This window comes from Melopsittacus undulatus, chromosome 5, assembly GCF_012275295.1.
Source record: "Melopsittacus undulatus isolate bMelUnd1 chromosome 5, bMelUnd1.mat.Z, whole genome shotgun sequence".
NCBI classification, from domain to species: Eukaryota; Metazoa; Chordata; class Aves; order Psittaciformes; family Psittaculidae; genus Melopsittacus; species Melopsittacus undulatus.
Window position 1 is genome coordinate 37,295,081 of NC_047531.1, and position 25,373 is coordinate 37,320,453.

The 25,373-nt window shown below is 46.4% G+C and overlaps 1 long non-coding RNA gene across 2 annotated transcripts; it reads left to right on the forward strand.

Annotated features, from left to right (window-relative positions):
• Positions 1-246: 246 nt before the first annotated feature.
• Positions 247-4,480, forward strand: LOC115945424 (uncharacterized). 2 transcript variants are annotated; one of them, XR_004549633.1, is made up of 6 exons: positions 247-369; positions 488-566; positions 871-979; positions 1,228-1,368; positions 1,658-1,753; positions 4,052-4,480. It is a non-coding gene; the product is annotated as an uncharacterized lncRNA (long non-coding RNA). The 2 variants fall into 2 exon arrangements; XR_004549634.1 differs by lacking the exon at positions 871-979.
• Positions 4,481-25,373: the final 20,893 nt, after the last annotated feature.

Below are 25,373 nucleotides of genomic sequence, written 5' to 3' on the forward strand. Positions count from 1 at the left end.
CACATGGAAATAATCCAGAGCTGCTGCTGGTCAGGTCAGTAGCCCGGTTGTGGTGATGGCAAAAGCTGTTGGCTGTGGATCCGCAGCTCATCGCCACCAGCAATGGAACCCACTTCAAAAGCTTGCTGTGCTGGCACACAATGGAATTGCCAGTCTTGCTCTGTGCCAGGCTGTAAGCCCTGGTGCTCCCATCCCAGAGCTCAAATTGAGAGAGTGGGAGGTGGCTCCTGCGCTGTGCTGGGTGGTGGCAGGTGCAGGTTGGTGTGCCAGCACAGGCACATTGCTCTTTCCTTTGCACTGGAGTGTCTGGAGTGCAAGAACGTCTCGGACATGTATGAACTGTTCCTGGACCTGGCACTGGAGATCTGGGTACTGCATCGGGCGGGGATCCTGTGCTCGTGCTTTCCTGGGGCCAGTGTCTCAGCAGAGAGCCGGGCTGTCTCCTAGCCTGGCCACCCATGCACTGACCTTTCCTCCGTCTTTGCAGCAAGCCAGAGACCTACGGTAAGCACTGGAGCTGTTTGTGAAGCCAGACCTGTTGTGTGGGAGAACTACCTGTGTGCAGGGTGAGTGTGGGGCTGAGGGCAGGAACGGGGCTGCGGCTGTGCTGGTGGCAAGCAGGCAGAAAGCCACAACACAGGAAGGCTTCTCAACCTGTTCCATTCTAAAGAGTGAAGCCGTGGAAGCCTGTGGTGAAAGCTGCTGCTCCTCAGCTCACTCCTCTCATGAGGAGGACTGGGTCACGTAGATGTGGCCGTGAGCAGGTACCTGGTGCCTGTGGGGTCATTTCCATGGGTTTTGCCACTTGGCCAGAGCTGGCAATCATCTGGGTGGTAGAACAGCCTGAGTAACACAGCTCTTCCTGGGCAGATGCAACAACAGTGTCGGCAGCAAATGCTTCAGCATCCACTGAGCTTCTGATGTTCACATGCTCTCAATTAAGTGATTCTCCTTCTATGAAGAGCGGAAAATCAGCAAAGTGAGTGCTCAGCAATGCAGAGCTGGGACACCTCCTGGCCCCAGCAGCAGGGTGGGAAGCCGTCCTGCCACCCTTGCCCAGCTGTGCCCTGGGAGCGCGTCCTGGCACCTTCCTCATGGTGATGACTGCCTGAGGAAATCACGTCCCACTCTCAAGAGATGGGCTCGCAGGACAGCTCAGCTGCTCCTGCTCTAGCAAGAAATGGGTCTGCTGTGCAGGCTCCTGGCACAGCCTCTCTTCCTCTGCAGCCTGTGGCATACCCAGAGGTCCTGAACATCCACCCATACACGTCTCAGAACAACGGGGGTCCTGTCACGTGTGGGCTCTGTGCAGTGCTGGTACACTCTGGGTACGGCTGCCAGATGGGGCATTACTATTGTTATGTGAAGGTGAGCAGAGGCCACTCTGGGCTGAAAGCTGGTGGGTGCTGCTGGGTCCTTGCTGGCTGCAGCAAGGAAGGTGCTCAGCAGATGTGTGTGGCTGGGAGCACTGTAGGGATGGGGGGGTACAGGCTGTGCTCCGCTGCAGGAAGTGCTCTTGCAGAGTCCTCTTGCCTGTCCTGAGCTGCTGTGGGCTTTGGCCAGAGGAGCTCTGCTGATGGGTGCTGCTGCTGCTGGTCTTTGGGCCAGGAGAGGCCCTGGACCCAGCCTGACCCCATTCTGTCTTCTCCTCCTGCAGGCCAGCAACGGGCAGCGATACCAGATGAAGAACAGCGTGGTCTGCTGTAGCACCACCAAAGCGCTCTTCAGCCATGACGCCTACCTCCTACACTAGGTGAGGTGGGAGCGCCTGCCGTCCCTGGCCCCGCTGTGGGGCGGGGCTGGCACCGCGCCGAGGGTGCTCCTTCCCCGCCGTTTCTCCCTATCCCCACGTGCATGTTGGAGCCACCGTTAAACCGTCACCGTTCCCCGTTCGGTCCGCGCTCCTCCCGTGAGCAGTGATCTGCTCCCGTGAGCAGTGCCCCGCGGGGACCGGGCGGCCGCGGCCGTCAGTAAGCACGTTCTGGTGACCCAGTAGTGCTCGGCTCGGGGCAGGGGGAGGGGCCCCGCCTCCACCGCCCGCCACGTGCCCTCGGCCTTGGCTCTGGCAGGGCTGGAGAGGCTGTGGCGGGATGGAGGGGGAGGGCGGCTGCAGTCTGTGGGCGCGGGGCCAGGGCGAGGCTGGGGCCGTGCCTGTGAGCTGTGGCTGGGCTCCGGGGGGCGGGCAAGGCTGCTCTGGGTGCGCGGGGGGGGCGAGGGACGGGGGCTGGGCTGCTCGTAGGTGTGCGTTGTTGTCGTTGGCTCCGGGTGGGGCTGTCGAGATCCGCTCCTGCAAGGGGGGAAGCGGAGGAGGCGCCGGCGGAGAGCCCTCTCCTGGTGGGGGAGCCCTGTTGTGGCGACGGGCCGAGCTGTCGGCTGTGAATCCTGCCTCACCTCATCACCACCAGGAGAGGATCCCTCTGCCAACATTTGCAGGGCCATCATGCAGTGGAATTGCCGGCCTTGCTCTGGGCCAGGCTGCGAATCCTGGTGCTCCCATCCCAGGGCTTGAACCTGGAGATCCAGTGCTCGTGGTCTCCTGGGGCTAATTTTTTTTGCCATCTGCAGCCCCTTGAGTGCAGGCTGATAAACTAGAATGCCTATATTTTGTCACCATAAGTTTTCATGAGGGTTTGGATTTGTCTGACCTCTGAACTTTCCCAGGCTTGCTTTGTGCCTGAAAGTAAGCACTTAAATTCCCTCTAAGGCTCGAATACAACTGGGTTTTAGTTATAGAGGTAGGTCCTTATGCAGAAATATTTTTAACATTTGAAAATGTACTATTTTAAGTTCAAGCGATGAGTGAGCTTTTTAACTTGGCATTGAAATGCCCAGGGACTAAGCTGTCAGGCATTAGAGATGCCAGAAGCAGCAGCCCTTGGAGGTCTCTTGGTCTGCTGGGGTTTCTCATAACCCACCAAACCCCTGATGGGCAGGAACCATTCCCTGTGTCCGTGATGTGAATCAGAGAAAACCTGGAGGATATAATTCAAATAGCTGTGACCCAATGGGGTGAGAAAAACTGGGAGTCCGCACTGGTGTGTTGGTGAGGTGGCATAATTTGTAAGGCATCAAAATACAAACCTGGACTTGCTGCCTTACGGTCCAGTTGCTCAGTGCGCTTTCCCTGCCCATGCTCACTATGAAGCAGGGATGGGTGGCAGTCATCACAGCCATAGCACAAGCAAAATGGCAGTGCAGCGTTGGGAAAGGGTAAGCTGGAGGCTTAAAGTCAAGTTGATTACTAAAAAAGATTCCCAGCCTGACTGCAAGGCCTTAGATGTTGTCAGTAACTTGGGGCGTTTTTATCTGGACCATTCTTCTACCTAGGAAGGATGGGCTCTCTCCCTGCTTGCTTCCCAGGAGTGAAAAGCACCAAACAAGGGCCTCGGAGAGACCTGCTGCCTGTGCATAAGAACCAGAATGGGCTGGTTTTCATCATTTATGTTTTGTTGGGACCATAAAAAAGGGGTGAAGGGTAGGTTGGGGCATCCCTTGGGTACACAGCTCCCCAGCCAGCCAGATCTGTGTATCTGAAGGTGCAGTGTTTCATCTTGCTTTCTTCCTTACCAAGCGGTAACTAACACGAGCAGCAACTCAGATGAGTGGTGGAGTGGAGGCGGTATGAAAAATGACACAGAAATCCCAGAATGTTTAAATTCTCTTCCATACCAGGACTTGCAGACAGTATGATTCCCTTCCTGCAGCATCCCCTTAGTGACCTGGTCACATGAAGCAGCCTTCATCCAATTTCAGCAGAGTTACGTGATTAAGTACCAGTTTTGTTTCTGCCTGCTGATTTTATTACCTCAGCTCTACCACTGCTGATGGAATCAATGCAAGCACCTGCACTGATGAACTCGGGGTAAAGGTAGATGTGACTCTTCCCAGCTAAGGTAGTTTATGCAAAGGCTGCTTTGCTATGAAGCCTTGGGTCTGAGAGTCCATAAATGTATTAACATACAAGTTATCTTATCTTAGTTCAATTTTGCAGAGTTCATTTTATTGCTTTTTACCACTTACTGAATGAAATTCAATTTTTTTTTTTCTCCAGGCACTGGAAAACAAAGGAAAATGCCACGAGGAGGAGGCAATTTAGAGACAGTTTGAAACTGCTATACTTCAAATGTGTTGGCATGCTGTACTTTTACCTCGGGTGTCCTGTTTTACTAACTCAGTAATCTAAGTAAATACAGTGAAAGAAAAAATCATATCCTGATCTTACATTGCATCTCCATCTAAAATTACCTTTAAGTTTTCTGTTAAAACCCTACAATTTAAATTGCTGCTCAAGCGTGGAAAAAATAAAACCCCTCTACATGTCAGGGGAAAACAGACTGATCAAAAGCTATAAAAGAGAAACGTATGCCTGTTTTTTTGCAGAGAGGTTACCAAATGCCAGCTTTAGAGCTGCTCCCCAGGATTTTCTAATTTAAAATAAAACCATAATAAAGTGTAATTTTGGAGTTTCTGTTAATACTAAATGTTGGGACTATTTTACTGTTCTGGATTGGATAAAATAATCTGAAATACATTTTTTTTTTCATTTATAACTTTGATTTCCTTATGTTGCATTTTTAATTTCAAAGTATTTGAATATGTCAAATTGAAATGTTCCAGCCTGGTATGTTTCCACAGTGAAACATACTTAACTTTCTTAAGAACTTAACATTCTTAACTTCGTTTTCATTTGCTTTTCAGAAGAAATTTATTCAGAATGAACATTTTCAGACATTGTGGTTGTGACCAAAGGATATTTCCAGACATGAAAACATTATCAGAAAGTTTTTGCTGAGCTTTTTCATATTCCTTTGAGCAATACAGCTGTGATTGCAAGAGCTGACATGGTCAAAACTTGCAGGCAGGTGCTGTGTTTGTACTGGCCTCTTATCACTTGTGGTTTTCCAGGCTCTCAGCTGCTTTTTGGCCTAGCAAAGGGAGCACAGAAAGTCAAGGCTGTCCACATCATTAAAAGCAACATGAAAGTTGCAGTATCAGTGAGCCACCTATCTTAACTGCTACCTGTTGATTTAGAGCTTGCTTTCTTATCAGGGGCCAGGAGACACCTGGTTATTCTCCAGTAAGGGAAAAGCCAGCTTTGGGGAGCAGAGAGAAATTGCGCAGCTCACCTTTGCTGTAACAGGAGCTAACTTGGCTATTTGGATTTTGGAGGCAAATTTATCTGTAAAATAGAAAAAGCAGAATTGATACCTAAATTAAAAACAATCCCAACAAACCCAAACAGAAGGATTAAGGTTCCAGGCTGTGTTAAATAACCGTGTTTGTGAGGCAATAGGTGGAATTGTGCTGAAATTGCTTCCCAAGAAAAAAGGAAAAAAAAAAAAGCCATGTCAGGTTTATTTTAGTGGTCGGTCACTCTAGCACAGAAAGTATAAAGCCTTAGAAATGAGCACAGCAGGCAAGGCTTAGCTCAAATACCTGAAGCAGCTCTCAGTAGCAAGTGGAGTGAAACTGGAGAGCTGCCCAGGCAGTGTGGGGTCTGGCAGTTGCCCAGAGGGCAGTAATGGCTCCTACAGACAGCCTAACTGCCAGGGCAGAAGTATTGCTAATGTATCATTAAGCAATGATGATAAATGATGCTGTTGTAAACTGATTGCTGGAAAGTGTTCAGGGAAAGGAGTTCCTGATTGCAAAAGCTGCCTTGAAATTTGAGTCATTTTACCAAAACTATCTAAATCTATGTTTCATGTGAATTGCAGACATGGTGAAGCCAAAGCCCAACAGCCTGATTTTCTGGAGCTGATGGGAAGAGGGAACAGCTCCCATATACCTGAGCAAAACCAGAGAGGCTGCAATGGTGTGAATGCCAGAGCTCTGCTAGTTGGAGAAAAAGGAGAGCTGCATGTTCTCAGACCTGCTTGCACTCCCCTGCATGTAGGATGACACAGGACATGTCCTCTTGACCAACATTGCAAGTGCAATCCTGAGCCAACAGCTCAGATGCTGCCCTGCCTGATGCTGATGCCCTGAGTCCTCAAGATCGTGGGTCTGTGTTCCCCAGCCAGGTCAGAAACTGCCTCTTGCAGCCTAGATTCAAATCAGGCAAACACAGCACCTGTAGGAAGCCAGCTAGGTTTTGACAGAAATGGGAATGCCAGCTCTAGTTGAACCTGCCACAGTGCCTGCTCTGTGAAGGCACACATTGATGGCAGCTTACATGGGCTCAGGCATGCAGCACATACTCTCACACTACAACTTACTTTAACTTCTGATGGGCAGGAGTTTCCTGTTGCAACACTCAAAGGAGCTAGGATTTTTTTTCCTCCTATTTTGCCTTTCATGAATATATTTCAAATAGGGAGTATCCCATGCCTGCTGCTAGTGACCGCACAGTGCATACACAGCAGAGACAGCATTAAACATCCCTTTTAGGAGCCTGTGAGCCCACTAGAGGTACACAGTGTGATCCATGGCTTTCTGTGTCAGAAACCAATCAGTGCTTGCAGATAGGAGTACCAAGGCAGTGCGGTTAGTTAGCATTTAACTTATTTGTAGCTTATTTCGAATCAATCAGTGCTTCCTCCATATGATTTTTGTTGAACAAAGAACAGGCACCACAAATGCACAGTGTCGTGTCAATTTGGCTCATCTTCTGGTAGGAGGACAACCGACTTCACAAGAAGTCTGTGCATTGCTATTCATATCCGCAGTCAAATAAACAAAAAAAAAACCTTAGATATCTGATTTTTTTCTTGTTTATTAATGCATCTTGAACAGTTGGAATTGTTGTGTACAAGCCTGTGTTCTTACTTCAAGTCAAAGTAGTGTAGCTCCACTGTGATGAAGGCAGCACAGCTGATCTGTACCTCTGTACAGATCTGGTTCTCCATAGGGAGGTCCACACCACGGTGTGGGGATGGTAACACCCCCCTAAAGACCATGCTGTTGGGAACCCAGATTTTCAGACTAGAGCTCTTTCCAGGACTGAGGCCAAAGTAATGCAGAGTGCTCTTGCCCTGATCTGATGGATTAGCATTTGCTGGATTAAGTCTCTGCTGTACAACTTTTGATATCCTCTGCTGAACTAACAAATTAAAATTGCTAGAAAAGGTATAGAGACACCATTCTTGAGCAATGCACGTATCATAAAATTACACCATGGAGGCTATCTAGGTATCTGCTGCTGGGTGATTTTGTTTATGAAATAAGGAAAAAAAAAGGAAGAAATCAATGAAATTCCAGAGCTAGTGACTCATACAAACACATAATTTTGTGGTCTCGCAGGAAATCTGCTCTTAGTCCAAGATTTGGCAGTAGGTAAAAAGAAAAATATAAAATCAGCAGAAAACACCCAAACTGTGAGGAAAATCTGTCTTCTGATTACTAGCAGGTCTGGTAACACACCCTTTGCTTATGTATTGCATCCCTAGTGAGGCACATCTAATATTAGCAGTAGGGTCCCCTTTTTTCCTTCAGGCCAGGTCACCCAGTTTCATGTTTCTTATTCTTCCTGCAGATGTGCTTAGCTGAGGGCTTTGGAAATTTTCACATGGCAATTTAAAATCCTTCTTTTATTCTTTTAAATACTCCTGTGGTGTATTAAGACCTTGCTCCAAGAAACCTTGTTTCATAGCAGTATTTCTTCATCAGCTGAGGCACTTAAGCAATAAGTAAATTAATACGTCATCCATCCTGCCTTCTAGATTTGGCATCCTGTGCTTTGAGCATCATCATCCAAGTCTGCCGCTATTGAAAAGACTCCATGCTGAACCCTTTGGTGCTTTGCTAATACTTTCCTTCTAATGTGGAACAGCAAATCTTGTTTCTTGTGTGGGGTTGAAGACAGCGTCTGTTTGCAAATGTCAAGAAGCCAGCTTAGCGCACCTTTGTCTTTGAACTGCTGGACTGAAAATGAGTCACTGCACTCCTGAATTCATGGGTAGAGGAAGCCTGAGAAATCATTGTCTCCTTTTTGATCATAAGTATCCTCAGAATTTTAAAGTAGTTCACCATATGTACATGTTATCCTCTTACCCTGAGCTCAGTATTTTCAAATGTTCATTAAATGCTTGCTCCACCTTGAGCTTCTCTAATTTAGCATCTGCTTTGTATTGTGCCTGAGTTGGATGCCACACAAATCCTGGCATCCTGAATCATCCTTCTGCTGTATTGGTATTATGAATGCAAGAAGGGGTTTTGTAGTGTGTAATCTCCCAGATTAAAACCTGGGGACAGCAGTATTCAACGTCTAGAGAAATCTGTGATCCCTGGACCACAAATGGACAGTCTGACTGCAGAAGGGAAATACATGATTATTCACGTTTTGTACTGGGAAAGGACTCCTTCAGCAAGGTGGCTTTTGTACTACTGCAGACATGAAACTCTCATTAGGAATTAATGTTAAGGACCGGTGGTCTCAGAATTGCCATTGGATTTGGGCACTGTGTCCCTAGTGTCTTTTTTTCAAAATCCAGTCCAAATTATGGTCCTTCTACTCTTGCACTGTCTCAGATCTTCTGTCAAAAGGCTGTGCCCTGTTGTGCTCAGCACCACGTGAAAGGGGAATAAAAAGTATGTGCCTGCCCCAGGTCTCCTAAAGTTAATTCTAGGATAAATGTGGTTCCAGGCACTGTGAGGCACCTCCATTCTTTTTTTAATGAAAAACTGTTTTTGAGTTTTTTTTTTTTTTGTTTGGGGTTCTTTTTTTCTTTCAGTCAGACCAGCACTCTGAAAACATGCACATTTCTATCAGTTTTTCACTGTATATGAATTATAGGGTATATTTGATAAGTAATACGCTTTAGCAATGCAGTGGAAGTAACTTGCTGTTTTCATCACCTTAGAAGTGGCATGAGCAACATCTACTAATCCTTCCTTGTCCAGATATTCCAGTTATTCCAAAAGGCCACACTTGATTTCAGTTCACAGCTCTCCTGTGTATTATTCTTTTTCATTAAAATGTCATTTTGCCCATATGCTGGTGTATATTACAGAAAGTGACAGCTGGATATGGACAAATGAGAGAGGATGCTTTCACAACTGCCTGTAGGATATTGTTTTCTACAGTGTAAAGGACTGACCCATCTGTTGTGAGAAGATAGTGAAGCTGAGACAAACTGGATAAATGTGAAGCACCTCCTCTCCAGACCTTTTCCCACTCATACCTGAGGCCAGCTGGAGTCCAGGGCAGAAGCCTCTTGCTGCCACATCTGGCCCATATCCTAGCAGCCCTGGCCCCAGGCCCTTCCCAGCATTGCATTGCTTTTCAGCTGTGTAGATAAAGGAGGAGCTAGGGGAGCAGTGCAGGACTTGGGTGGATATTTTCTACTGCATTTTGACTTCTCATACTTACTCACATTTCTCACTGATGGCTTTTCCTTTCCTCTCTAGAGACCTTTTTCTGGGTCTCAGCTGCGGGAGAGCTACTGGTCTCTTGTTGGTTGAGTTTTCAGGTCACCTCCTGCCTTAGAAAGATTGCCAGAGCTACAACCAAGACTGCACCCTGATGGTCCCTTCAAGTCTCTTCAGTGAGGCTGGCAGGGCTGGGAAGGGCAACTACAATTTTCTGATGTTTTCAAGTTCTCCTGCGCTTTTACAATTATTTCCCGCCATACTACTGTGTATTCAGCAGGACACAGACCCAGGTTCTTGGACTGCAAAGTTGTCTTCCCTTTGGCTTCCATGATGGGGGGCTATGTCAATGGCAACTCTTGTTGACTGCAAAGTTCTTGGGGACCATAAAGGGGTTGCAAAGAAGGGGAAGAGAGTGGGATATGTCCTAGACAGATGGTGCAGGTCTAAGATTTGTCACAAAGTACTATTTCCTATGCTAACTTTCAAAATAGCTGAGCTGTTACCTTGATACCCACACCCTAAACACAGGCTGGGAGAGGAGATCCCTTTGCCCAGAGAAGCTGTGGCTGCCCCATGCCTGTCAGTGTTTAAGGCCAGGTTGGACAGGGCTTTGAGCAACCTGCTCTAGTGGAAGATGACCCTGGCCATGGCAGAGTGGTTTGAAGTGTATGATGTTTAAGGTCCCTTCCCACCCAAACCATTCTATGATTCTGCAATTCTGTATGTCAGTAAGGTGAACTCTGGGATTGTCCTTCCAAACCCGAGGGAAAAAATGTGGCTTTGTAGCCCATGTCCTACAGTTTCACTGCGCTTCAGTGAGGGTTTGATTGCTGCCTGTCTCATAGTTGTCTCCCAGGCAGCCCATATAATTAGATATAGATCTGAGTAAACACATTGTATGGGTTCACCCAGAGCATTTTACAGGCCCTCGCCACAGATGGAATGCCACCACCTCTGAACAGAGGGTAGAAGAAAAAAATCAGCAAATTGCACACTAAGGGACGTGGCAATTCCAACTTATTTTTAGCACAAAGATGTCAGAGGGTTTGCATATTCCAGCAGGACAAACAGAAATATGGTGGGGTTTGCATATTCCAACAGGACAGAGAGAAACAGCCAAAGCACACACTACGCTGGAGTGATGCCTACATACAGGTCTGATTTATGAAATCTTGCTTATGCTAGACCTCTCCTTTTTCTGAGAATCAAGACATGATTGCAGGCTTTACAGTGCCCATGTGGCACCTCTCATACAGTCTTCCCAAACAATAATCCTAGCAGTTAAACATCTTATGATACTTCTGCAGACTTGGGTTTCACAGATCTAGCTTGAAGCTTTAGTCCATCACTGAGTGCTTCAGCAGCAGCTAGCGCCGCCCTTCCAGTGAGTACCACAAGGGTTTTCTCCACCACACCGTCCGGTTATCACCGGCCGGAGCCAGTAGACGACCCAGGGGAGTCACCGGGCTGCTCCTGCTGTGTCTGGGCTCAGCCTGCTGAAGTGGCACTAATTATCCTGCTGGTGTTACGCAAGGAGGTATTATGCACTAAGTAGAGGGCAGAGCACTGATTACGTTGCAGGGATGATTACAGGAGCCTTCTGAGATAACCACCTACCCACAGGTATATTCACCTGCTGCTGCTGTGTATACACAATCACACTACATGCATTAGCAATGCTGCATTGAGCTATTTAGGGTGCGTGGGAGCCTCTGAGAGCTGCTGTCAGCAAACAAAGGCCAAGCAGAGCCCTGCCTTCTCCCGTGGGGCTGCCTCCTTGGCTCTATTCATCTGAAATGCTGTCCTCGCTGAAATGCTCTGGAAGGTCTCCAGCGCTTTGCTAGGAGTTGGTATTGCAATGAATTAGGTCACACCAATAGGGCAGATAACCTCATACAGTAACACGGGACTGCATCACACCATGGGGCTTTCCCCAGCCTCTGCGCTCCTTGCCACTCTCAGGGAAGCTAGCAAGCAGCCAGGCTGCCTGAGAAAGATTTTGCTTTCCTTATTTGTTTCCTTTGGACCAGAATTTCTTAGCACTTCCTCCGCTCCCTGCCCATCCATAGTTAGCAAGGCCATAAATGCAAACAGGTTTATTTTGCAAGTATTTCATTCTTCTGAAGCTTTTGATTGAAGCAGCATTAAAAATATAACCCCAGTGATGGGATTTCTTTGCTCTCTGTTGTCAACAACATATTTTTTTTAATCCTTTTTTTTCTTTTTTTCCCCCCTTTTTTTTTCTCTGATCGCCTTGTTTCAGAGTTACTTAAGCAAGAAAATATTTCCCTTGGAAGAGATCCAAGCCCACAGAACTCAGGCAGAGTCTCTCTGTTGACTTAAATGCACTATGGACTAGGCTGCTGTAAAGCCCTAAAATGAATACATTGATAAACAGCAAGATGCTGTTGGGTTTAATGAGACAAGTATGGCAGGACCTGTGATGGTGAGCAACCCTGATGTTAGTTACATTAGTGATGCAGGAGGAGAGCTCTCTGGATGGTGGGCATTTATGTGGTTAATTGATGGCTGGATATTTATAGCCTAGCAATGATCTTTTTAAGGCTACAGGAACCAGGCATGGGTTTTCCCATGGGGCAGGGAGAGGGGGATGGAGAGGAAACAAGGCTGATAGTGGTGATGGGGATTTGACATGACTTTTCTCTCACTGCTAGCTTTGGTCTCCCTAGCTTCACTCCCCCAAATATTTGGTGTTTCTGCACCAAGCCACAGCAAGGCACTGCTGTGATTGCATATCTGTTTGTGCCAGGCATCCCAGCCCCTTCAGCCTTCCTCTGCATGACCTCATGGATGGGAGCATCCTGCAGCTGAGGAGAGAATTTGGCCCCTCAGCAGCCCAAGGCTGTGCTGGGACAAGGGAATGACTCTGCAGGGGTTACTGGCCCCTGGGTCATTTGGTTGAACTGTTCCTGCAGTTGCTGCTTCTCCTCTCCCAGGCACAATGAGGATTTCTGTTGCAGAAGCAAACTGTGCTGGGTGCTGGCTGGAAGAGCTGGCAGGCAACCTCTGGAGGCAGCCCCAGGGCAGAGCCAGGCTGGTGCAGTTGCCAGCGGGGAAGATGCCACTGGCACCAGCTGCTGTCGATGTGGCTGCCCTGCCTATGGGCTTCCCTTTCCCAGCTCTGGAAAGTGCTGGGAGCTCAGCATCCCCTACAGTTCTTGATGCAGGTACCTATGCTTGAATTAAGGAAAGCAACATTATGGGTCCTGTACCCTCAGTGTTACCCAGTGAACAGACTCATAGGGACACAGTCTGGAGCCTCATATTCTCCATTTGCTGATGCTGATTAGAAAAGCAACACCAGCCCTGCATACCCAAACACTGTTAAAGCAAAGGAAAGCAGAGGGATTGTAAGATACAGCCAATATCCAACGAAAACTTTGGTGGTTGCATTTTTCCTAATGCTCGGTTTCTCTAGAGATAATGGAAAAGCCAGAGAGTTATTCTGAAGGAAGACTTATTGCTAGCTCTTGTGAATACTGGTGATTAGGACCAGCTTTGTTGCAGTACTGGAAACCAATCACAGTTATGATCTCTCCTTAAAAAAAAGAACTTTTTTAATGTTTACATAAAAATGTCACATAAAAATAAATTGAATCTAGCCTCTGGATTCATATCCAGCATATCTGCCTTGGAGTATACGTTTACCTCCTGAGAATTCATACAGTAATTAGATGAATGTGCTTAATTAATCACATTTCCTGTGCTGAAGAAGTTTGATGGAAAACATTTGCTTCCATCACTTTATTAAAGCATTATTGAGTGTTGTGCTTGTCGTGTGTTCATCACCAGCCTTCTCACCAATTAATCCTGACAAAATGAAGCTTACCAAGAGCAAAGTAAGACAGTGCTCACACAGTCACTTTGCTGCAGCTTTGTGTACATGCCTTCATGCCTCTAGGTAATTACTGGATAATTGAGAGCAGAGTCTGTTTAATCTAAAATGAGATGTGCTAAATATAAACCATTTTCAGTGCTTGATTGATACTGTTTTAATAGGATGGGTATCATTCAGATATCCAGTATCTGAAGGGGGCCTACAGGGATGCTGGGGAGGGACTATTCATTAGGGACTGTAGTGATAGGACAAGGGGTAATGGGTTGAAACTTAAGCAGCAGAGGTTTAGACTGGATATAAGGAAGAAATTCTTTACTGTTAGGGTGGTGAGGCACTGGAATGGGTTGCCCAGGGAACTTGTGAATGCTCCATCCCTGGCAGTGTTCAAGACCAGGTTGGACAGAGCCTTGGGTGATATGGTTTAGTGTGAGGTGTCCCTGCTCATGGCAGGGGGGTTGGAACTAGATGATCTTGAGGTCCTTTCCAATCCTAACTATTCTATGATTCTATGACTCTATGATCTACTGCCATGGACATGTAATGCATGATTACCTTTATTTATTGCATGTGTTTATTGTCAACTTTAAAGTCAAAATATGATTTGCCAGGATGGTTATTATATCTATGAAGCAATTATTGCTTATTTAATATTTTTCCCACACACCACACCTGTATTAAAGCATGGGTGTTCAGAAGCAGAGGCCTGAAGAGAGAATCTTAAACCTTTTCAGAGGTACTTATTATTTGGCCTTGGCCACAACATTACTGAGGCTCCATCTCCTGGAAGCCAGCACCTGATGTGGGGGCAGGAATATGTGCTGGAGGACTTGCAGCAGTTTCTGAGACTTAGGAGGGGACACAGCAGAGACCTTCCCACTGCAGAGTGGTGATGGGAGCAGAGCAACTGGATGGGGCATTAGCTCTGGGGAGAGATCTAGGAGCAAGCGCCAGTGCTGGACTTCATCAGAGAGGCTCAGGCAAGGGACACCTAGCCCCACTCCAATCCGTTCCATCCCATCCCATGCCAGCACCAAGCACAGACCTTACTAAAGAAAGTACAAATAGAAGGATGGATGGGAAGTGGGGAGAGAGGAGTCCCTTGAAATGCCATCATCACTCTTGGTTACTCAAGTCTCTGGCAACAGGAGAGTTGACCTGTGCCTGCTCCTTTCTTTTCTCCCAGGCCACCAAAAATGGCTGGAATGCTCTAGGTCCGTGAAGCAGTGGCCAAATGGGATGGGGACTGCCTTCCTCCAGTGCTGGGAGATAAACGGCTCTACAGGACTATACACCAACTCAGTGACGGAGCTGAGTCAGGAGCTGCTAACCCTAAGCTGAAGAGTGAATAAATGAGATCCTGTTGGCTGCCTCTTAACCCAGATTTCACTGCTATGATACTGAGGCCACCGTTCTAAGGGCTTTTCCCTTCTGACCACCTAAAATATTAGCCATACAGGCAGATATTAATGAGTTTCCCTGTTCTACCAACCATCCAGCCCCAAGAAGCCTCTTACTGTAGAAATAAGCTAGCTGTCATAAGCACTTCTGTTCATACAGTTGTTAGCAATAGAAATGCTTATTTCCATACAAAAACAAAATGTTAACTGGTGGGCAATCAGATTTTGCTCTTTTCTGTCTGTTTTATTGCAAGAATTTACTTGGGCATTTTTATTGCTGACACAGTCACAAAGTTAATTCCAATATTGTGCATGGCAAGACATCCTTCATATATGAGGTTGCATTTCCAGCAACTACAAAGAGCTACTGCAGAGATAAGTTTAAGCCATGGGAACATTTCTTTCTTTTCTCTTGTCAAAAACTAAACCTAGATTTGGCTGGAAAGTATTTGGCAGCAGTTTGACATTTTTGACAGAGTGCTTTTGTGCTCATAATACTGTTTCTTCCAATAACCCAAGTTGCTTTCCAAAGGCAACCTAGACTTGAAAGTTGGCAGCCAGCATTAGCCATGACTTCTTTATAGATGCACTACGTTTCTAATGTCTCTGTCACTAACAGACTTATTCCCCAGCTTTAAAAACCTATTCAGAAAAGAGAGATATAGTCCAAAGGCTGGTTGATTCTCTACAAAACCAGAGAGAGCCAAAGAGGGAAGACTGCAGCCTTGCCATTGCCTGTCTGCTTCCCTTTTTCTGCACTGCTAATGGCAGGACTGAAATCCTGCTGTCTCTTTGGTTAATCATACAGCTGGGTGTGTTTTAGAACCTGCAGAGCTCAACAGGAAAAGTGTCTTAACACCTGACGAGTTTCAGATAAGCCTCCTGTCGGATTTGGAGGGCTATGTATTGGTGCAGTACTCACAGTCAGTATTGCTAAACCAAATGAAAACATGCATAGTCTACTCTCAATACCTAGTGGTATCTTGAATATCTAGTGAACTCCTGAAGGTACCTTTAAATGCCCTGAAAATACCTTGAATAGACAAATTACCCAAGAAACAGTAAGCCCTTGTCACAGAAGGGAATGGGAACCTCTAAATGTCAGAGGTGTGAACTCAGCTCATAGTCCTGCAGCCAGAGAGCTATCTGGCTAAACCCCACACTTCTGTGTAATGCATGTTATAGAGGAACCCTGTATAAGCTGTATCTTCCCTTCCAGCCTAGTTAACTGTTGCTTGAAAAACAAGAATAAATAAAGTAGTAAATCTCATAAGTTTATTCTTTTTTTTTTTCCTAAATTCCCTGTCTGCTTCATTAAGTGTTTATGTTAGGCATCACCCTGAGACAGGCTGCAATTCGGTACAGAAATGGCATAGAGAAGGGGCTGGTTTGGTCTCTGGCCAAATGAAGCACTGGGTGACCCTAGCTGGGGATTCGCTTGAGTCTTAGTAATAAACTTTACCTCTATATGAAAAAACTCTAGACTCCACTAGGGACAAGATCATCAAAGGCAGTTGCAAATAACAAGGCAAAAGGGGAGGTTCATAGGAAATAAGAAATGTGGAAAAGACCACCACAAAGATTAGGATGGGAAAAGCCTGTGATCATCTTGGATGTTACTAGTAAATAAGATATGGAGGAACTCACAAGCTCCTTAAAGCCCCCATGGAAGAAAGCACTGCACCATATGCCCTGAGCTATACAGGCATCTACACGCTTGCTGTACCCAAGGAGTAGGTGTCCCTGCACACTACAAAGTTGCTAACTACACTCAAATTCCTGGCACGAGTCCCCCATCTGATATCAGCATGGCTGTGCACACACTTGCTTTCTTCATATCTGAGGAAATTCCTTAGCCGAAGTCCTGAAGGGTGCCAAGGGCCGGGGCTGCTGCTGGCTGCCTGCATCTCTCCTGCCTGTGTGGAGGTGTAGGAGCAGGTCTGCCCCTGTCAGCCATTCAGACCTCATCTGCTCCACATGGACCCACCAGCAAGGGTGCCAATTAGTGCCAACAGGAGCCTATTGAGCACTGAGGTAGGCTTGCTGTTGTGCAATTGCTGGGAAATGAAAACAGCGTGTTCCTGCGGTTGTTTTGGGTTTTTTATTTCCCCTCTTTTTTTCTGTATTGTATGGTAACTGCAATTAAATCTTTCTTGGCACAGCATTTCAGTTGAGAGCTTTTTCCCTATGAGTGCTCTGCATCCCTGTGTGAACTACTTGATGTTTCATTACACAAATAGGCTTCATTTGAAGAAATGAGGCCCTGCTGGGAAAAATCAAATGCTTGAATTACAGGTGTTCTGCAGGGGGGAATCTGTCCTCAGACAGTGAGACTGGGGGTCGAGACCTGCCCACAGCTGCTAGGCTGGAGCAGCCACACCATGAGAAGGATTTATTTTTAAAACACTATTTTAGAAAAAAGGCTTCTGTGTCTAAGGGGGAAAATAATCATTGCTCAAGATGTGCCTGAGCCACACAAAGCCAAGGACACTGGCTGTGCTGGAGTCAGCTGTGGGAAGACCTTGAACTGCAGCTGCTGAACTTAGGTGTGAGTTTGTCTGCAAACACCTCCCAAAGTCTGTGACCCAACTTTCCTGTCTGCACCTAAAGTCTCACAAGAACTACTTGTACTGAGTGGATTTTGGGCTGACAAAAAATGGTGCAGGGACTTGATGGCACACTCTGTTTTTAATCCCTACTGCTGAACATTAGCTTTCTAGTGCACTGCAGGGGTTTTGTGCTTGACCCAAGCTGAGCAGAATAAACTAACAGCAAGAGATCTTAGAGGAATGTTAACAAATCTCACCCACTTCCAACTTTTCATTCCTCTCCCAATTTTGTGCTATAAGGAGTCAAATTATTTTTTCACCTGATATGAGATTCACCTAAGCAAAATCAGACATTTATAGTAGGCTCTGTACCTGGGCTTCTTATCCAAAGTGCCTCTATGGTCAGAGCAGACACACACACACATGTGGGGCTAAAGCAGGACTAATACAGGTCAGATGAATTGTGCCCTAAAAGTGCCCACTTCTTTCTATTGATTTTGAAGGGGGCCTGGAGCTACTGGTTTAGATGCTGTCTGCCATGTCTAAATTTTGGTCAGAATAATCCACATCGAACTCCTTAGCTTGTGAGTCTTATCAAAATATCTGCACTTGCTGCTAATGCAATATGCATATTTATGCCTGCACTGTGACCGTACTTGGGATTTTGTAATTCTCAGGTAGTAGCAACATTATGTATTAAGGCCACAGCTTGCTTTCCTGCGTAAAATATTAGTCAAGTAATCAAAACAATGTTAAACCTTAGCCTTCTGATACTAAGCCCCCGCGACTCCACAATCATTCTTTTCCAATAGCAATGCAACATATTTTCATTAACTCTTAATACAAAGAGATCTAGCTCATCTGCCCAAAGAGGCTAGTTGTGTTCATATGCAAGGAGGCCCCAGAGCATAAATATTCAGACTGCCTGCCTGCGGTCTGCTGTGCTCGTCAGCCCTTCTACAAGCACAGTAATCATCAGTTCAGTCCATCCCAGTCACCTGAGACTGAAAATGGTTTCTATGGGTTGGGTGCTTGGCAAGGAGCCTGCCTGTAGCTCCTCGCTCCTGCACTGCCCAGTCCTTGCAAGGCACCCTCGAGGGGAGGCTTGGGGCAGACCCTGCTGGGGAGCGGCGGCAGGAAGCTGTGGAAAGGATAATACAAAGGTCTGTAGAGAAGGACCAACAGCCAGCAGGCTGGATTTTGACAGCCTTGAAGTGGATTAACCCTGGGGTAGGCCCCAGGGTGGCAGCTGATGGAAGCTGGTACTATTTATACCTGCATCTCATTTGCACCATGTGTCAGTGGTGAGAGCAGAGAGCCTTTCCACAACAACGTGGCTGCTCAAAGAAACTCAACCACTTTAAATTATGGGGAAAAGAGAGGGGGAAGAAGAGAGGAACTGTGCTTTCACAGTGCAGCCCCCATCTGTGTTGTATGAGCAAGCAAAGTTACACAAAATACAGCAGCAGCCTAGGGACACTGCCTGAAGGTCTTACCAGAGTGGTAAGATGAGCTCATGTTTACTGTGGGATGAAGCACTGAGGGTGGCTCACCTGGATGGAAGCCCCATCCAGAGCCATGCTGCTGAATTCAGCGCTGCCTGCAGCCCCATGCTGCTGCCCACAGCCTACGGACAGGGGCAAAACAGCCAGCACGGAAAGACCAGAGAGAGGTAAAGTAACTAGGTTTTATAGTTATTTGTGTTCTGAGCGTTTCCTGCACCCAGGAAACAGTTGTTCTTTCAGTGGGAAAACCTCTTTTTCCATGAGGTAAGAAAATGAAATTTTCTGCTGGGCTGGAGGGGCTGCATCCATTTTGCACCCTCAGGGTGTTTGCCTTCTGGGTACTTCAACATATAAACCACTGCATTTTGGGTAAGTGAAATGCATTTGTTCCACCACATGAACAATCCCAAAGAAAACCAAACCACTTTGGTTTTGGCTCAACTTGAGATGAAAATAGAATTGCTTTTTTTCTTTCCTTCCATGCATCAAAAAGCTGCTGCTTGTGATGCCCTGTGATGTCTCCAGTCTGGAGTCAGTGGAGGTGAGCCTCCAGCTCTGCCCATGCACCATGACAGCTATGTGACAGCCATATCACAGTGGCGGGTGTGGTTCTCACCCCATGCTGGGCCCATTGCTCTGTTTCTGTGTGTGTGTACTGGGCATATGTGCAGGGGGATTCACCTGCCTGAACTAAGCCTCAGGGCTTCCAGCCAGCATCCAGCCTGGCCAGAGCCCACAGGCAATGCCTCTCTTGGCAGCATTGCCTGGTTAATTATGATTTTAGCCTGGTTCTCTAAAGAAATCAGGCTTCTGTGAGGACACTGGCTGTGTGGGGCTTCACCAGCATGCTTCAGTCCCACCCCACAATAATTGTTTAACCTTCACACTGGTTCAGACTGAATTTGATGGTTGGCAGAGCTCGCAGAGCTTTGTTTGAGTTTTAGGAAAGGTGAAAGGATAGCAGAGGCACTGCTTTTAAGTCCCCAGCATGAGTGAGTGTGTGGCACGGGCTGCAGCCCTGCATACAGACTCAGAGCACAGCCTCAAGATGCCAGCCCCTGGGAAAGTACATACTTCGTGGGGCTGCTCACCTAGTAATGCCACCCGGCCTCTGTAGGGAACAGTAGCAAGGAAAGGGATGAGAAACTGCAGGGAGTATCAGGGATGCAGGCCGGGTACTTCCTGTTCTTGCTTTTCAGCCCTTTTTAGTACTTCCTGGCAGCAGAGGGAGATGCCACCCACCCCAGATTACAACCTGTTGCTATTTCTGTCTTTCTGGCACCCTTTCGTCAGCTCCCAAGTTTCCATATACACAGGCACAAACATCTCCAGGACTGAATTTTCCAACCATTCATCAACTTGAGATACCGGAGCAGCCGAAGCTTCTGGATGTTGCAACCCTTGAGGAAGTCCAGGAGGGCGGGAGTCTCCCAGTCCTATGCCATCCTAAAAAGCTACTGAACCCACCAGCTGTGAGAGAAGCTGGTCAGGCAGCACTGGTAGCAGTGGTGCTCTGGGTGCCAGCAGAGCAACAGGTTGCCAGTAAGGCCCTCCCTGTTCTGACTCTCACTCCTGCCCCAGGGAGCCATGTGTAAGGGAAAAGGTTATTGTGGCTTGTGAGGAGGAAACCAAGGAGATAATCCAAAAGAACTGATGCTAAATTGATCGCTGTTACATTCCACTGCAAATATGTGATTTTCTATGCAACATTTGTGCATCAATAGTCTAGCTGTATGAGGATGAAAAATTAACATATCGACTACACACTATTACCATATTACATGTATAATTTATAAGGTTTTAAGATTAGCCTGATTTTTGTTGTGGTTTTTTTGTTTGTTTGTTTTTAAACTAACAACATTTTGTAATTTTATTTAATTTGTCTTTATGTAAAATAATAAACCCCCTGAGTGTAAGTTTAATCTTCTCCAAATTCCCTTGTCATCAGCTGAACGAGATGATATTAGAACACTTTACGAATTTGTTTAAGTCCTTGGAGACCATAACTCAAACTTTAAAACATACCGCTGCCAATATCAAGTGGTTCCCTTTTAACAAGGCCATAACAGGCTCTTCACAGATTTGATAAGGAATCAGCTGCCTTTCGAACTGTACTTGCAAATTAAGGTGACAGTCCAAGCAGGCAGCCCTGCGCAAGAGGAAAGTGGTCATAACGGAATGGGAGTTAAGGAGAAAAACTTGCAAATTCACCTCATTTATTATTCTTGGTATTCTGTCAAATTTAACTTTCCATGTGTAGGCATGCACAACTTTAAAAAGAGTCTCAGCATCATGGTAAAGGGAATATTATAGAGACAGGTCTGCTTCAGTGTACTGACATGCATGTAATATTTCCCCTGAAAAACAATCATGAAGCTTGCTCATAAACCTTGAGATTTTAAAAGAAACACATCTTTGTACTTTTTTTCCTTGCCTTGATTGATGTGGGGGACTTTTGATGCAGTACCTGAAAGCCACAGGCTTGCCTGGTTTTAACAAGGACTCTTCCCTAACTTGCTATTCTGCAGCTGGGACATTAAGCAGCAAGCAATGGATGAAGGAGGACTGGAGAGAGGGACTCCTTTGGAAGCCTTTGGGTCTCCATGGCCGAGTTAGAGATTTGGACACTTGTAATAGGTAGCAGAGGGTGCTCAGCTCCCCACTCCCACACATCCTAAGGTTGCCTTAGGATGCCTGAGGCTCAGCGCTCTATGAAATGCAATAAGCCATCCGTAAAGCCACACTTGGCAGCTGTGCTTCAGCCCTGTGGCTGATTTCCATGTGGCTGGAGCCAGCATTACCTAGCTGTGTGCCAAGATGGGCAGCAGCTGGGTGGGCAGCATTGCTATGGCTGCTCATAGGGCTTCACCAGTGAGCTTTAGAAGCAACTTGGTACTTGCTCCAGGATGAGATGGAGCGATTAAGATGATCTCCCCCACCTTATTCACCTCTATGACTTTACAGCATTGCTGCCAGAAAGTTGTGTTGGCTGAAGCCACTCAGTGAGAGACATAATAAACAGCAATTTATCTCCTGCACTCCTGTTGTTGCATCCCTGGAAATGTGCGCAGAGCCCCTCCTGCCCAGGGCATGGCTCAGGCCCAGGCTGCCCACCAGCCACAGAGTTTGTGGTTCTTCCTTCATGTATTGAAGCTCCTTGGTGGCCAGCTCTCCTGGGAATTTGCCCTCAATATTCTCCCTTGCAGATAAGAATTATTGTTGTTACTATTATGAATATTGTTACTAAAGAAACTGTTGGTGTTCCCACTATGATCCTTAGTGTCTGGGACATGGGACTTGTGATTGAAACATACAGCTTCTTCAGAAGAGAAAATGGTTTCTGGAGACAAAGAATGAAAAGGGAGACAATAGGTAAAGAGGAGCAATCTCAGAAAACAGAAAGAAAGACCAGGTGAAGCAGCAGATAGGGGAGGGAAGGAGGAAGCAGATACAGGGAGGGAACCACTGAACTGTGAGCCCTTCCGTGCTGTTTTCTGTGCTAAAGCAGAAGGATGTTGACACTTCAGAAAATATAGAGAGCAAGAAATCTTCTGATGGGCTCAAATAATTTCTTATTAATTTACAGAGTGGAAGACTGCTGTTGCTTGCCACCCCAATTAACTAATTTTATTTGGGTTTATTTGAAACAGTGGCTTCATGCCTGATTTAGTTTTGATTTGAGCATTTTCTGCATCCTTGTTCATTAGGGTAATGGCTGTTTTAAGGAAAGACGTGTCCAAGGCCTGTGTAGTGCACAGACAGGAGCCATCTCAGCTGGCCACAGGATCTTATAGGCAGGGCAGAAAGTCAGTGACAGGACCACGAGCAGTTCACTCACCCTGACCCAGAAAGACAGACAAGTGAATCCAACCAGCCAACAGAAGGGAAAATTATCCTGGAAGTAAGAAAGATAAAGGAAGACCTCTAGCATTTAAACGGCTGCCTGGGCATGTGATGCAAATGGCAGAGGACAGCATGAACTAATTGGATGATGTGTAAATGAACCAATACTTCGTATGCTCTCATGCCTCGCCTGTGTCTGTTTAATAACTGTGTTCTCGTTCTTTCTTACTGCTTCCATGAACCAGCTTATTTTTAGAAGGGCTTTTATAAGCCATTCAGAAAAGGAACTGTGGGAGCTGCATGGTGATGTGGGTGAGGGTGTGATTTGGAGCCTGGACCACTGGGTGGTCTTGTGCTGGACATAGAAGCAAGGACACTGCCAACCTGGGTGCAGCAACAACAGACGGTAGCATGGGCTCTGCAGTGAGGCACAGATGCCCTTGAGCCCACAGCCCCACCACTGGCCCCTGGGCTCAAGCTGCCCTCCAGCACTATTCCCAGCCTCACACTCTCTATTCCCCATTCACACAGCTCAAGATGCTGACTTCTCTTACCCAAGCTGGCAGGATGTGCACCTGCTGTGGCGTGATGCTGCAGCTCATCCTGGCTGTGGTGGGGTTAAGGTAGGCGGAGAGGAGTTTGCAAAGCACAGGAACCCCAGCTGAGCAGCCCTGCAGAGGTGCAGGCAGAAGTATTTTGGCAGGTGCAGTAAGTAGGTGGTTTGGATAATGCTTTCAGACAATCTTTGCCATCCCAGATTCCTCCATGGCTGCAAAGCAGTTAGCGCCAGCAGATTGGGAAATGCTTTTGTACATATGCAAGGCCTTTTAGGAGGCACGGCTTTCATTATGGAGAGCTCCAATTCCTTAGATGTTAAGCTGGATAAATATTTTTCATGATACAAGCGGAAGAAGCCACTTCCAGCTGCAAGGGGGGGCTGCTTTATTGCACTGCTTGTTGAACAGCCAATTGCTGTTCTAAACCTAATCCTATGGAATAAGCCACATATTATAAATAAAGCTGGAATTAGCAGAGCGTATGGGACCTAATAAACACAGTATTCATAGGATTAGATGGGAAATATTAAGGTCTGATTCTGCTGGCCTTTCCCATATCAGAAGTCTCACTGATATTTCTTATATTCATGTGCAAAGGCCTATGTTTTAAACAAATAATAGCTGTGAGGATTGATTACAGGTAAAGCAGCATGGAAATGATGAAATCTTGAAAAGATGACTGGTGACTCAGAAGGTCTGGTTTTGGGTGCATTTTCCTAACTTTCCATAAAGAGTCAAAATTCAAGACATCCTCAGTTATGACTCAAAAAATTACCTCTTGATCTCTGGGGAACAGACCTGGAAGTCTACAAGAGAAAATACAGACTATGGGTCTCTACCACATCATCCTCAGAAAGACAGCAGTGCAGAAGAATAAAAAACCCCACAACATCTATCTTTAATGATATTTAAATTAACACTTAGCATTAAATAACACAAAACCCAGAGCAGGACAGTACTGAGCTCTGGTGTTACTGGTATTTAGATATCTGTGATAAGAGTAAAAGCCCTGATATAGCAGGAGGTAAGACTGAAGCAGGTACATCTCTATAATTAAGATGTATGTATCTTGATGAGGAAATAGGTATATGTAAGTCAGTAATATTATCAGTGAGTGTGGGAGAAGATACAAACAGAAGTCGCTTGGTCCTGACTTTCTATGGGAAAAAAGGGGTAAATTATTTATGCCAGCACCAGCCCGCTCATATGTACAGGTCTTTGAAAAGTTAAAAGCATGTTTGTACTTACCTTGCCTGTCTCTCTGCTTTCCCATATGTGCTCCGTTCTGCATGTTAGTGCAGAAATACCAGGATTAGATCCTTGTCACTGAACCGGCAATAAAGACCATTAACTCGATCTGTCATCACTGGATGCTCATTCCCAGCTGATCTGATAGATTTCCACTGGATTAGCCTGGATACATCATGCACTAGAATAAGCTAGTAACCTGTGACCAAGAATGGTATATGGAGAGGAGACACTGTGTGCAACCTTGTGCGCCTGTCTTGTCCTACTTAAAATACTGAGCTGTGGCAGGCACATATTGATCCCATACGTGATAACAGCTGTTAGCCAGACACACAGATCCATTGTCTGCTTTGCTGATGGCCAGCTTGGAACAATAATTACACTTGATATGCTGGGAAAATAACAACCACTAAGGCAGACCTTTGCTCTGATGACCCCATGTTGTTGTAGTGTCATTAAGGGTCCATAATTCTGGTTTAAAGCTGGAAGACGCCAGGATCTCTGAGCAGCGTGAAATCCTGTGAACTGCCCTCAGTGCACCTGCTATAGGTTATGAGCATAAGGATTTTATCTAATATAGCTGGGCATCCCCATTCTTTGGTACTCGAAGTGATGAAGAAACTGAGCACCTGAGTTGCGGTGCTGTAGAGCTGTTTTGCTTCCCAGTGAGTCCCATATAACTTGTCCTGACAGTATGCTCTCTTTCTCCTAAAAGATGGGACCTTTTTATTTACATATCAACAGCCTTTTAAGCTGCAGTGGGAAGCTTGTGTCTGCATCAGTTATGTCTCTGGGCTGGCTGCTGGCATTAGCCAGATCCCACAGTTGCCTCGCTCCTCCCTGCTGCTCTGGAAAGCACTTGTCTGGGCTCACATGCAAACACGTGGCCCACTATAACAGCAACTAACTGCTTCCAAGTACAAAATAACACCATGTGGGATCGCTGGGTTTGCTTCTCCTACTCACCTGCCTTCCCTGAGCTCAACCCACAGCGCCCACAGCACCTTCTACTACACTGGAGTCTACAGGGGGACCTGCCATGACACTGGAATCCCCACAGCCCTCTTACAGAGAGCGAGGTCGTGGGTGAGCAGGATGGGTCT